The following is a 12,881-nucleotide window of genomic DNA, read 5'->3' on the forward strand; positions in this document are numbered from 1 at the left end:
CTACTTGGACCAACACCTTTTGTTTCTTTCTTCAGAGACTGAAGTTTTTTTCATACAAGTTTTTCATTTCCTTGGTATTTTATGTTATTTATGTTTTTCTCCAAGGTACTTTATATTATTTTGTGCCTATTGTGAAGGGTGTTGTTTCCCTAATTTCTTTTTCAACACTTTTGTCTTTTGTATACAGGTGGGCTACTGATTTTTTGAGTTAATTTTGTATCCAACCACTTTGCTAAAGGTGTTTATCAGCTGAAGGAATTCTCTGGTAAAATTTTTAGGGTCACTCATATATACTCTCATATCATTGGCAAATAGTGATACTTTGACTTCCTCCTTCCTTATTTTTATCACCTCTATCTCTTTCAGTTGTCTTATTGTTCTAAGTAGGACTTCAAGTACTATGTTGAAAAGATGTGGAGAGAGTGGGAAGCCTTATCTTGTCCTTTATTTCAGTGGGATTGATTTAAGTGTCTCTCCATTTAGTTTGGTGCTGCCTATAGGCTTGCTGTATATTGCCTTTATTATGTTTATGCATGTGCCTTGTATCACTGATATCACCAAGGCTTTAAACATGAATGGGTGTTGGATTTTGTCAAATGGTTTTTCATCATCTAAGGAGATGATCGTGTGGTTTTATCCTTGAGCTTGTCTGTATGGTGGGTTACATTGATGGTTTTACATGCATTGAATTGCACCTGCATGACTGAGATGAAGCCTACTTGGTCATGGTGGATGATATCTTTGATGTGTTCTTGGATTCAGTTTGCTAGTATTTTATTGAGTATTTGTACATCAATGTTCATAAGAGAAACAGGTCTGGTCTAAAGCTCTCCTTTTTTTGTTGGGTCTTTCTGTGGTTTAGGTGTCAAGGGGACTGTGGCCTCATAGAATGAGTTGTAACATTCCTTCCTTTTCTATTTTGTGGGATAGTTGAGGAGTGTTGGAGTTAGCTCCTCTTTGAAGCTCTGATAGAATTCTGTGCTGAAACCATCTGGCCCCAGGCTTTTTTTTTTTTTTAAGGGAAACTTTTGATAACTGCTTTATCGATTTACATGATCCTGATTTAATTTTGGTAAATGGAATCTATGAAGAGAATTGTCCATTTCATTTAGATTTTCAATTTATGTGGCATGTAGGTTTTTGTAGGAAGACCTAATGATTGTTTGGATTTCCTCAGTGTCTGTCGTTAAGTCTCCATTTTTGTTTCTGATTTTTTTGATTTGGGTAAGCTCTCTGTGCCTTTTAGCTAGTTTGGCTAAGTGTTTTTCTAGCTTGTTGATTTTCTCAAAGAAACAGCTCTTGCTTTCACTGATTCTTTGTTTCTAAGTTATTTATTTAAGCTCTGACTTTGATTATTTCCAGCTATCTAGTCCTCTTCAGTGTGTCTGCTTCTTTTTTCTTTTTCTAGGGCTTCCAGTTGAGCCGTTAAGTTCCTTGGATGAGATGTCTCAACTTCTTTCTGAAGGCACTTAGTGCTATGAACTTTCATCTTAGGACTGTTTTTTTTTTTTTTCATTTTCCATAAGATTGGGTATGTTGTGCCTTCATTTTCATTGAATTTTAGGAAGTCTCTAACTTTTTTTTTAATTTCTTCCCTGACCCAGCTGTCATTGAGAGTTGCTTAGCTTCCATGTGTGTGTAGGCTTTTGGTTATTTTTGTTTATGTTGAGGTCTAGTTTTAGGCCATGGTGGTCTGATAAGATACAAAGGATTATTTCAATCTTCTTGTATCTGTTAAGGCTTGCTTTGTGACCAACTATATGGACTACTTTGGAGAAGGTTCCATGAGTGCTGAGAAGAAGGCATACTCTTGAATTTGGCTGAAATTTTCTGTAGACATGTATTAGGTCCATTTGACTTAGGACCTCTGTATGTGCTATTATTTCCCTATTTATCTTCTTTCTAGATGATCGGTCCCTTGGTGAGGGTGGAGTGATGAAATCTCCCACTATTAAGGTATTGGTGTCGATGTGCAATTTAAGCTTTAATAATGTTTCATTTACAAATGTAAGTGTTCTGGTATTTGGGGCATAGATGCTCTGGATTGAGACATCCTCCTGGTGGATTTTTCCTTTGGTGAGAACAAAGTGCTCTTCCTCATTTTTTCTGATTAATTTGGGTTTAAAGCCTATTTTATTAGATATTATGATGGCTACTTCAGCTTGTTTTGTGGGTTCCCTTGCTTGAAAAATCTTTTTCCAATTCTTTACTCTGAAGTAGTGTTTTTCTTTGTTGCAGAGGTGTGTTTCTTGGATGCAGCAGAATGTTTATATTTGGATTCCTGTCAGTTCATGATGGCCTCAATTTTTTTGTTCATTTCCTCTTTATGTGCCTCTATTTCTTTGCATTTCTTGTAATTGCCTGTATTTCTTTGAGAGCTTTACTCGTTTCTTCTTTATATGTCTCTAGTAGCTGGATAAGCATAGATTTGTGATAATTTCAACTGTGTTTCTGATGGATTAAAATATGTATTGATTTTTGGGGTTCTTGGTGAAGCTATGATGTCCTGGTTTTTGTCAGATGTGTTCTTAAGCCTGCCTCTTAGCCATATGCTTTTCTTTAGCCTTCACTGTTTGTTCCTGGAGCCTTTACAGCATGCTGTGTCTATCTGTCTCTGGAATCTGGAGTATTCTTCAGACAGATTCAAACAGGTCCACCGGTTTGAGAGTGGATGTTGGTGTTTCTAATGTAGTTAAGGAAGGAAGTTTGCCGGTGCTTGTGTGCAAGCCCAGGAGTCCACATGTATTTACATGTGCCTTAAAGGAACAGGTGATAGGGTGTGAAGATGCCTGGAAGGGTAGAGTGTAAGCGCAGGTGGGAGTGCTGGGGCAGTTCTCAGGCACAGTGCACATGTGCTGGTGCCCTGAAAGGCTCAGTGGCCCACAGACCTGTTGCAGTATTGTGCTCCAGGCACTCAGATCTCTCTGGGCTGCATCATCTTGGCTCTAAGAATTATTTGCCTGGACTCCACTGGGAGGCCCACAGAATTAGGGCTTCAATGTTGACAATGCTGTCCCAGGGATCCCTATGTTGCCCACAGTGGGGATGGGGGTAGGAGGAATCATATGTCTGGCTGCTAGGGTAAAGGGACCCAGGATCTGGGGCTCTGCATGCTCTCTCTCAATGCTGTATTCACTCGCAGGTCTATGTGGAAAGCACAGGGGGCCCATGGTTCTCTACTCTCAGATTTTGGGCCTTCATGGGAAAGTGAAAGTGTAGGAGATCCTTCAGTGCTGTCCACTGTTTGGCCATTAGAGCAGGGAGGCCCCAACTTGGGGCTGCTGACACTGGAGCAAGGTGATTGCCAATCTCAGACCCAGGAGACCTGGATCCAATCTGTCCTAACTCATTGGTTGTTCCCTCTAGCCTGGGAAGCCTCAAAGTTGATGTTCTGGCTTCAGTTGCCCCTCCATTCTTCAGTTTCAGAGTTTCGGATCCTCTGTCCCTCAGATAAGGCCATCTTGGAGCTCCCAAAATCAACAAGATATTTTTTAATATACATGATATAATTTATTTTAAAATATTGTAATTTATTCACTTTGTACCCCAGCTGTAGCTCCCTCCCTTGTCCCCTCCCAATCCTACCCTCCCTCCATCTTCTCCTCCCATGCCCCTCCCCCAGTCCACTGATAGGGGAAGTCTTCCTACCTTTATATCTGACCCTAGCCTATAAGATCTCATCAAGACTAGCTGCATTGTCTTCCTCTGTGGCCTGGTACAGCTGCTCTCATCCAACCACAGGAGGAAGTGATCAAAGAAGGAGCCACTGAGTTCATGTCAGAGACAGACCCTATGTTCCTTACTAGGAATTCACTTGGAAACTAAGCTGCCAAGGACTGTATACAGTATATTTTAATGACACCCAAACAAGCATCTCAAATAGCAATTTTAAAAATCACAAATGTATTATATAGTTGTCATCCTAAGGAATAGTAGTAGAAATGTATTGATAGTTTTTTTTAATAATTAAAACATTGTTAGATCACATCTATTATCCCTATGGATGGGAGCTGCTATGCCTTGTATCCTATCTAGGATCTTTTCTGAGCTGCTGAACCTCAAGCATGTAATAGCTCCAAGGTAGGGTGGGACAATAGGGTTGGCTTAAAGATTATAGGTCTAAAGTCCATAGAAGTAAGAAAGTTCCTTTGTTTTACGGTCATTTTTTTCTGCTGACTGGAATTATTAGAGGATATTTCTTCTGGAATCATATGAGTGTATTATTATAATGTCTAATATCAACAAACCCCAATAAAATAAATGAATTTAAATATAGCAGAACTTAACTGATCTCTTGAAAGACTTGTGGAACAATTAATAACTTCCATTTGAATACTGAAACATTGCAACTTTACATACTTGGACAGTAATATTTTAAGCCTACATCTGGTCCATTCCAGGTCAGTCTTCTGTTTTAAGAATGGTTGTATTTGTTTCCAGACCTCTTTATTTCAGTTGCACATGTACAATTGCAATTGTACAATCACTAATTGAAGACAAAGCTTTGAGTAGATCAGCAGTCTACCACTGAGCTGTATCTAGTCTCTCACGCATTTCTTAGATTAAGACTCTAAAACAATAAAGCAATTTTCCTGCAACCTGCAACATTTTGTCTTAGTTTGACTCTGCTCTTCTATATCAATGCACTATTTATATAACAGCCAATATCCTTTCAAACTGAGGTTGCCTTCAGTAGCACTCCTCCTACCAAACCAAATTTCAATGTTGTTACATTCAAACAGAGGCTGCTATCTTACCTTATAGAATCATATTGAAGTATGTAATGTTATAGCTATCTCGACACCTATCGAATTGCTCTGTGTCACCTAGGGAACCTTTGTGAGAATAGATTAGGTATATAATTGCTAACTATTGTCAAAATAAACACATCTTTTTTTTTTTCTTTGAGATTGATATAACTATGCCTGGTGACATGATAAAGATTTTAGTATTTAGGAACTGAACTGTCTCAATTTTTACAAAATATGTTTATTGATGCAGTGGTGTGTGTGTGTGTGTGTGTGTGTGTGTGTGTGTGTGTGTGTGCCTGGTATCTGTGTGTATCTGCACATTTGCATGCCCATGGCTGTTGACATTGGAGAACAACTTTCAGGAGTAAGTTCTCACCTTCTACCGTATTCAGGCAAGGGCCTTCTGTGTCCTGTACTGCACTGTTTATTTCAGGGCAGTATTTCTTGGCAGTTATCCTGTCTCTGCCTCCCTACTTGAAGGAGGAATGCTGGAATTATATAAAAACAGATTGTTATGTGGATTTGGGGGATAGAAATCAGGTTATCAAGCTTACATGGCTAGCTGAACAATCTTCCTGGTCCTCAAATGCTTTATTATGGAAACCCATAATTATTTGGGGACAAAAATATTTCTCCACTTTGGGAGAATCTTCCACCTCAAGATCTAGAGCCTTTGACCAAAATGGAAGAGTAATAGGAAGAAAGAAATGATCATTAAAATATATTATGGTTTGTCTCTGTTGAGATTCATCAGAGATGTTAATTAAATAAATTCACCTGTCTTTTTCTTGTTGTAATGAATTAAAGGGGATAAACTTGGATTGTGATGTAACTACCAATGCAATTGAGCTGAACACACTGAAAGGACAGTAAATTATATGACCAAGTGTAGGGAACACAGCAAACTTTTCCTCTACTTTTTTCTGTTTTGCATACTGGATATTTGAGTAATCAAATTTGGGATTCAATCAAATATCTGATTAAGTAAGGATCATAGCTTTTAGCATCAAAATAAATTCATGATTTAGAGATAAGAGCATATAGTGAGGTATCTGAAGACCTGAATTTTCATCTTGATTTCATCATGACTTCAAGTAAGAAGGATGAAGAATTTTGATCTTGTACAAATGAGTGAACTGGAACTTTACTAGGTTCTAATCTACATCCATGGAGGTATTCTAGAACCTTGGATATTTTCCTCCTTTTGATTTACTATTTACAAATCAAGGATAATAATAGAACCAAAGTATCATGTGCTTAATTTAGGATTATATATAAGTGTATAATTTAAAATTTTATTTAAATTCTTAGTAATAGTGCATACCATTATGTAATGGTAAATATTTACATATCTAAAATGTATAGGGCCTTTCCTCTTTCTTTCTGAGCTGGTATCACTTGCCCACCAGACATTCTGCAAGAAATGTAGCTAGCACCAGCCCTACAAAGTGACATAGTACAAGAATGAAAAGGATTCTTTGAATGCCTGGGGGAATCGGCATTATGACAGGAAACAGAGTGGCTATGGTGGGCAGACTTAGCCAATTTTCCGCAAAAAGTCTAAAACTACAAAGATTGTGCTGAGACTTGAGTGTGTTGAGCCCAACTGCAGATTTAAGAGGACACTGGCTATTAACAGACGCAAGCATTTTGAACTGGGTGGTGGTAAGATGAGAAAACGCCAAGTGATCCAGCTCTAAGGTGATTTGGTTATGAAGATAATAAAATAAAATCATGAGTTTTTGTTCACCTCAAAAGAAGTATAAGATTGTATCCAGAATAAATATGCTTAAAATGGATTAGCTGAAGTTCATATTTTTCACTTACCAGGGAGAAGGTTAAATAGACTGATGTGAGGAAATGTGTATCATATTTGGCAAAATTATCTGAGATTAGTTTTATATTTTGTCTCCCTCTAGAGAAACGATGGTAACAAAGGACAAATCTCTTTATAGGCCAGTTTGGCTACTTCTGGAAGTAGTAACTGAGATAGTCAGGATTTAAAACTGAGGTGGGGTTGAGGACTGTGCAGCAGCAACATCTTTAAAGGTAAATGAGGGGGAAGGATTGAGTAGAGAAAGGCCTAAGTCTGAGGTATTGATTTGGAACTGAAAAGCAAGTTTAAAGAGAATTAGGCATAAAAACAAAACAAAACAGCACCAGGCTGCACATCTACAATGAATCAGTAAATCTAAGCAGGATATCCAGAGCAAATACTGCTGTTAGGAGTGTCCTTCATTGGGCAAAAATGACCAGGTGTCAGTGCTTCATGGTACGTAATCATTTAATGATTAAAGCACAGGAAGTGTTTCTCACCTGTGCTCTGCTCACCCTAAAGGTGATACAACTGGAAGTTACAAACTAATTGTGTCCCTTAAAGATATACCTTTTTCTTTCTATTATTTATTTTTTTTATTAAAAATTAGTTTTCTCCAATGAAGTCTCACTGGGTATAAAAACTGATTTTAGGGCTCAGGAAGCAGTAGACAGCCAACACAAAATTAACTCAATGGCAATTTTGGAGGTTCTTTTTTTAATTATTTATTTTTTGTATTAGTTACAGTTTATTAACTTTGTATCCCAGCCGTAGCCCCCTCCGTCATTCCCTCTCAATCCCACCCTCCCTCCCTCATCTCTTTCCTGCCTCTCTCTAAGTCCACTGATAGGGGAAGTCCTCCTCCCCTTCCATCTGGAGGTTCTTTGTAATGCTATTTATTTGTTTGTTTTCACCTTACAGTAAATATTATGGTTTTTAGTTTTGTGTTTTTATGGAATCTCTTCATGTATGAATGTGTCCCTATATGTTTTTTGTGCTTTTTTTTACTCTTTTCTTGTTTATTATGTCCTATTCTGTTTTTCTTTTGTTTTATCTTATTATTATTATTATTATTTGGATGCCTATGTATATATGTATATATAGACACACACCTGTATGTTAAGTTGATCTTTTTTATCCAGCAACTAAGTAGAATAATAAGTTCTTGTTCTTCCAAATATAACAATGAAGTTGGCATCTAAAACACAGAGCTACTTTAACGATAACATTTCACTGTATACATTTGATTTAAGATTTGTGACTTTGAAAAGATGGGTTCTTTTCATTTATTTAATCACTTTACAGCCTGATCCTAGCTCCCTCCCTCCTCCCCTCCCACCTTCACACCACCTTTCTACACTTCCCCTTTCCTTCTTCTCAAAGAAAGGACCCAAAGGGCTACCAAACCACCCTAGTACCTCAAGTGGCAGCACGATTAAGTTCATCTTCTTCCACTGAGGCCAGACAAGGCAGCCCAGCTAGGTAGGGGAAGGGTTTCAAAGGCAAGCCACAGAGCATAGACAGCCCCCACACCCCTTGTTAGGGGACCCACGTGTTGACCATGCTGCACATCTGCTACATATGTGTAAGGGGTCTAGGTCCAGCCCGTGAAAGCTCTTTGGTTATTGGTTCAGTATCTGTGAGCTCCCATGGGCCCAAATTAGTTTACTCTATAAGTCTTCTTGTAGTGTCCTTGACCCTTCCAGCTCCCTCAATCTTTCCTCCCACTCTTCCACAAAACTCCCCAAGCTCAGCCTGTTGAAAACATGTTTTTGTTCATGTAAGCACATGATTGACGCAAAAACATTATCCATTAAACTTCAACTTTCCAGTTATTTGAGTACAGAATTTGAATCCATATTGTCAAGTATGTTTAAAGATCTGAGCTGCCTAATTATAATGCACAGAAAATTCTTTCACATTTCTATAATGTGATAAGTGGTTATTTAAAATATACATTTCATATTAGTGAAATAAATCACACATCTAAAATGAAATGTTTTATAGATATCCTTCTATCTTACTTAATCCAGAATGATATAGACTGTGGATTTGGATTTATTTATGATAGAATAAATGCTGTCCTACAAAAATGTTAGAAATGTAAAACAGTACTTTTATTGTTCACTATGAGAGAGGGATATTATCTCACATACTTTTTTACAGAAACATATGTAACAACAGATTGAATTCTATAGATATACACTGCAGTTTATGATTCATTTTAAGAAATACGTATATTGAATTTCTGAACAATATAAAGATTTAAAAATGTAGTCAATTATAAATTACAGTCAGAGTTATGTAAGAAACCTCTTAATTTTGAAGCCAAAAGAAACCTTTTATATTCTTCTAATTCAATGAATTTGGATAGAAAATGGACATTTGCATATTTATGTACATATTTTGCTAAGTATTTTTCTTTAAAAGCTTTCAAACATACAAAATACTGGGGAGGATTGCGTAGTGAACTATAATCTGGATTCTGCCAATACCAAATAAGGTCACTTGCCTTATCACATATGTCCAGCTACCCATATTTCTATTTCTTTCCTTTCTTTCTTTCTTTTTTACTTTTTTCTCCATTTATTTATTCATTTAATCAGTTTACATTCTGATCCCTCACTTCTCTCCTCGTACCTCACCCTGCCTCCCATTCCCCACTCTCCTTCCTCCCAGAGAAGGAGAAGCCCCATTTGGTACCAATCCATCCTGGTATCTCAAGTCACAACAGGACTACACATACACACATCTTCTCCCACCAGGGAGTGACAAGGCTGCCCAGCTAGAGGAAAATGACCCAAAAGTAGGTAGTAGATTCAGAGACAGCCCCTACTCCTCTTGTTAGGGATCCCACATGGTGGCCAAGCTGCACATTTGCTACATATGCAAAGGGGGGGTCTAGGTTCTGTCCATACAAGCTCTTTGGTTGGTGGTTCAGTCCCATAGGCTCAGGTGAGATAACTCTATAGGTCTTCTTGTGGTGTCCTTGACTCCTCTGGCTCCCTCTGTCCTTCCTCCCACTTTTCCATAGCAATCACCAAGCTTGGTCTTGGGTCTCTGCATCCCTCTCCATCAGCTGCCAGATGAAGCCTTTCAGAAAACTGTTATGCTGGGCTCCTGTGTGCAATCATAGCAGATTATCATTAATAGTGACAGTGGTTGGCCCTGTACCATGGGCTGGATCTCGAAGCTGGGCCAGTCACTGGTTTGCCATTCTCTCAAACTCTGTTCCAACTTTGCACTTAAGCCTTTTGTAGATAAGACTCATTTTGGGTAGGTTGGTGATCCCCTACTTCTACTGGGAGTCCCACCTAGTTACAGGAATTGGCAACTTTATGCTCCTTAACATCTGTTATTTGGAGTCTCAGCTCGAGTCACCCCCATAGAGTCCCAGAAGCCTCCCTTTCTTGGAGATGTTCCCACACCAATTTCTATTCTCTCTCTCTCCCAGTTCTTTCCATCACCGACCCTTCTCTCTGCCCCAACCCCGGATTTTTTTCTCTCCTAGTTCTTCTCTTCCTCCTCTCTCTGCCTACCTGATCTCCACTCCAGTTATCCTCCTCCAGTCCATCTCCCAGCCCCATCTACTTCAGGTTGTCTATTATATTTTTTGTTCTGAGTGAAATTCAAGCTCCCCTTGGTTTCTTAGGGTCTGTGAATTGTAGTAAGGTTATCCTGTATCATATGGTTAATTTCCACTTATAAGTGAGTACATAGCAAGTGTGTTTCTGAGTTTGGGTTACCCCACTCAGTATGATCTTTTACAGTTCTATCCATTTGCCTGAAAATTTCATGATTTCCTTGTTTTTAATAGCTGAGTAGTATTCCATTGTGTAAATGTACCACACTTTCTTTATCCAGTCTTTGATTCCCACCACCCATATGGCAGCTCACAACTGTCATTCCAGTTACTGGAGCTCTCTCTCTCTTGAGACCTCTATGGACACTGAATGCACGGGGTGCATAGACAGTCATACAGGCAAAACCATACAACTAAAACAAAATTTAAAGCAAAGCAAAATCCACTGCTCTGTCATTCTTTAGATCTATGGGTCACAGTCTGGAAATATCTCTCCCTATCTTATATTTTCATTTAGAATTTTTCTTTATTTTGTTTAATCATGTGGTTGTGTGTGTGTGTGTGTGTGTATGTGTGTGTGTGATGTGTGTAGGGGTCCCATTTATATCTTATGTTATGATAATCTACCCAATCAAACTCTTTAAGCTGGTGCTAAAAAAAAAAAAAAAACTGAACTAAGGGAAGAGAGAGACCTTTCTGGCTGGATTTGAGAGGTGTGAACCCAGTGTTGCTCAGAGGCTATGACTTGGAGCCTATAGCATGTTGACTTTGAAAGGTTCTGAAAGGTAACCCTGTCTGAGAGAAGGAAGATTGAGGGCCGGAGATGGAATGTCAAACATTCTATTTTCTGGTTGCATTTCTTCCCAAGGCTAATAGCAGACCTACCCTTTCACAATGTGGGTTACACCATAACTTTGTCATTTCGCTTAAGCTATTTCAAATTAGTATTCGTCCCCTAAAATAACCTGATACGTTAAAGGAAAAGAAGAAGAAGACAGCAGTCAGATTTAAAGTGAAATCTAAAAAAATGACCATTATTGACCTACTGTATTTTTAAAGCGCTTTCTTTACAGGGAGTGTTTTCCTAGTGAAATGAATAGGATAAGGTTACATTCTCAGTCATTTAAAGATTCCTTCAGCAAAACCTGCCAGCATACCTTTCAGCAATAAGCACTTCCTACAGTCTCCCTAAGTTTATTTTACAAATGAAAGGTAGAAGTGAGTTCAAGAAAGTCTTTCTTTTTCTTTTTATTTTTTTTTTAAATCTACTTTCTAAAATAAACAGATAGAAGAACCACAAAGTTAATGGGAGGAATTTCAGTCTATTTAGATCTTTTGTGACAATGATCATACTGCCCCATAAAATGTCCCAGTCATGCTAGGTGGTGGTGGCACAAGCCCTTAATCCTAGCGCTTTGAATGTAGAGGCAGGATCTCTGAATTAGAGGCCAGCCTAGTCTACAGAGCAAGTTCTAGGTAGCTTGAGAAACCCTGTCTCAAAATATCAAAACAAACAAACAAGAAACAAAAAAGTTTCAGTCAGAAGTGAAGTATATATTGGGAAGGGTCTACTAGTGTGGCCCTAATTCCATCAGGACTAAAGTTTAAAAAAAAAAAAAAAAAGGAGGTGGATGGGGGGATAGAGACAAATTAGCTTGGAACAAATCACTTCAAGGCCACACCCACTTCACTTTGGGTTCACTGCGGTGTGTTTATTTTAATAGCTGATCTGAAAGCATGTGAGATGCCATGCCACAGCTGAACAGAGCCTAAACACAAAAGCTCAGAACTTAAAACTAAGCATGCATGCAGCATGGAATGATAATCACTTTAGACTTCTTGAATTGCTAAACATCAGAAGAGCGCCTACCTCACAACTTGGCCTTATGGTCCTGGCTTTTAGACTACCAGTGTTCAAATTATAAAACAAATACCTAAAAAATGTTTTTAAAATAGACTTATTTGACAGCGTGCATTCCCCTTTCCCTAGGCATTCGGATGGATTTTACCAATTAATCAGAGAAGGTTGTTGTGATAGACACATATAATACCAGCACTTGGGAAGCTGAGGCAGGATCGTCATGAGGTATGAAAACACCCGGGCCTCGAAGCAAGACCCTGCCCCCCACCCAGTATTCCTCTCAAAAAAAAAAAAAAATCTGTTTTGAAGAGGATGAAAATGTTGGCCCCAAAAGTTGTTCAGAAGCAGTACAGCAAGTTTGCCTCCAGGGAAAGGGTAATTTCCTGAGCTATTAACAACACTCAAAAAATGGTTGTCTGGTCATCAGTAGGCTCCCATACATGTGTTCTCAGAAGGCCTGTAGATGAGAAGTTTCCACTCCACTAACTTGAAATGAGAAATAGTAAAGGAAAAGAAATAATGAGGTGGTGAGACAAGAGACCGGCTGCTCTGACAATTGTTTGGTCCTATTTCAAGCAAGGTTTACTGGGGATGAGTATGGGGAGGCACAGATGGGGCAACGGCTACCTCCTACCCCCACCCCCATCCCCAGCTCAAAGGCCTAAGGTACAGGGTTGTTGGAAGCTCCACTCTTCCATTGCCTGCCCAGCCCGGCCCCGCCCCTTGCTTCCCACCATTCCTGGCCCCTCCTCTTCTTTCTTAACCCTACTGGAGGCAGCGCCACAGCTTCTATTCCTCCTTGCAGCAGCAGCTGGCTCCCGCTCCTGTCCTCGCTGGGCAGTAGCGTGAGTGCGCAGGCGTGGCTTAAGG

General features: G+C 39.0%; 1 pseudogene; it reads left to right on the forward strand.

Moving 5' to 3' along the window:
• Positions 1-5,082: 5,082 nt before the first annotated feature.
• LOC129670963 (60S ribosomal protein L36a-like) lies at positions 5,083-6,451 on the forward strand (annotated as a pseudogene).
• Positions 6,452-12,881: the final 6,430 nt, after the last annotated feature.

The sequence above is a fragment of the Psammomys obesus genome, unplaced genomic scaffold (genome assembly GCF_907164565.1).
Source record: "Psammomys obesus unplaced genomic scaffold, mPsaObe1.curated_primary_1811, whole genome shotgun sequence".
Lineage (NCBI taxonomy): Eukaryota > Metazoa > Chordata > Mammalia > Rodentia > Muridae > Psammomys > Psammomys obesus.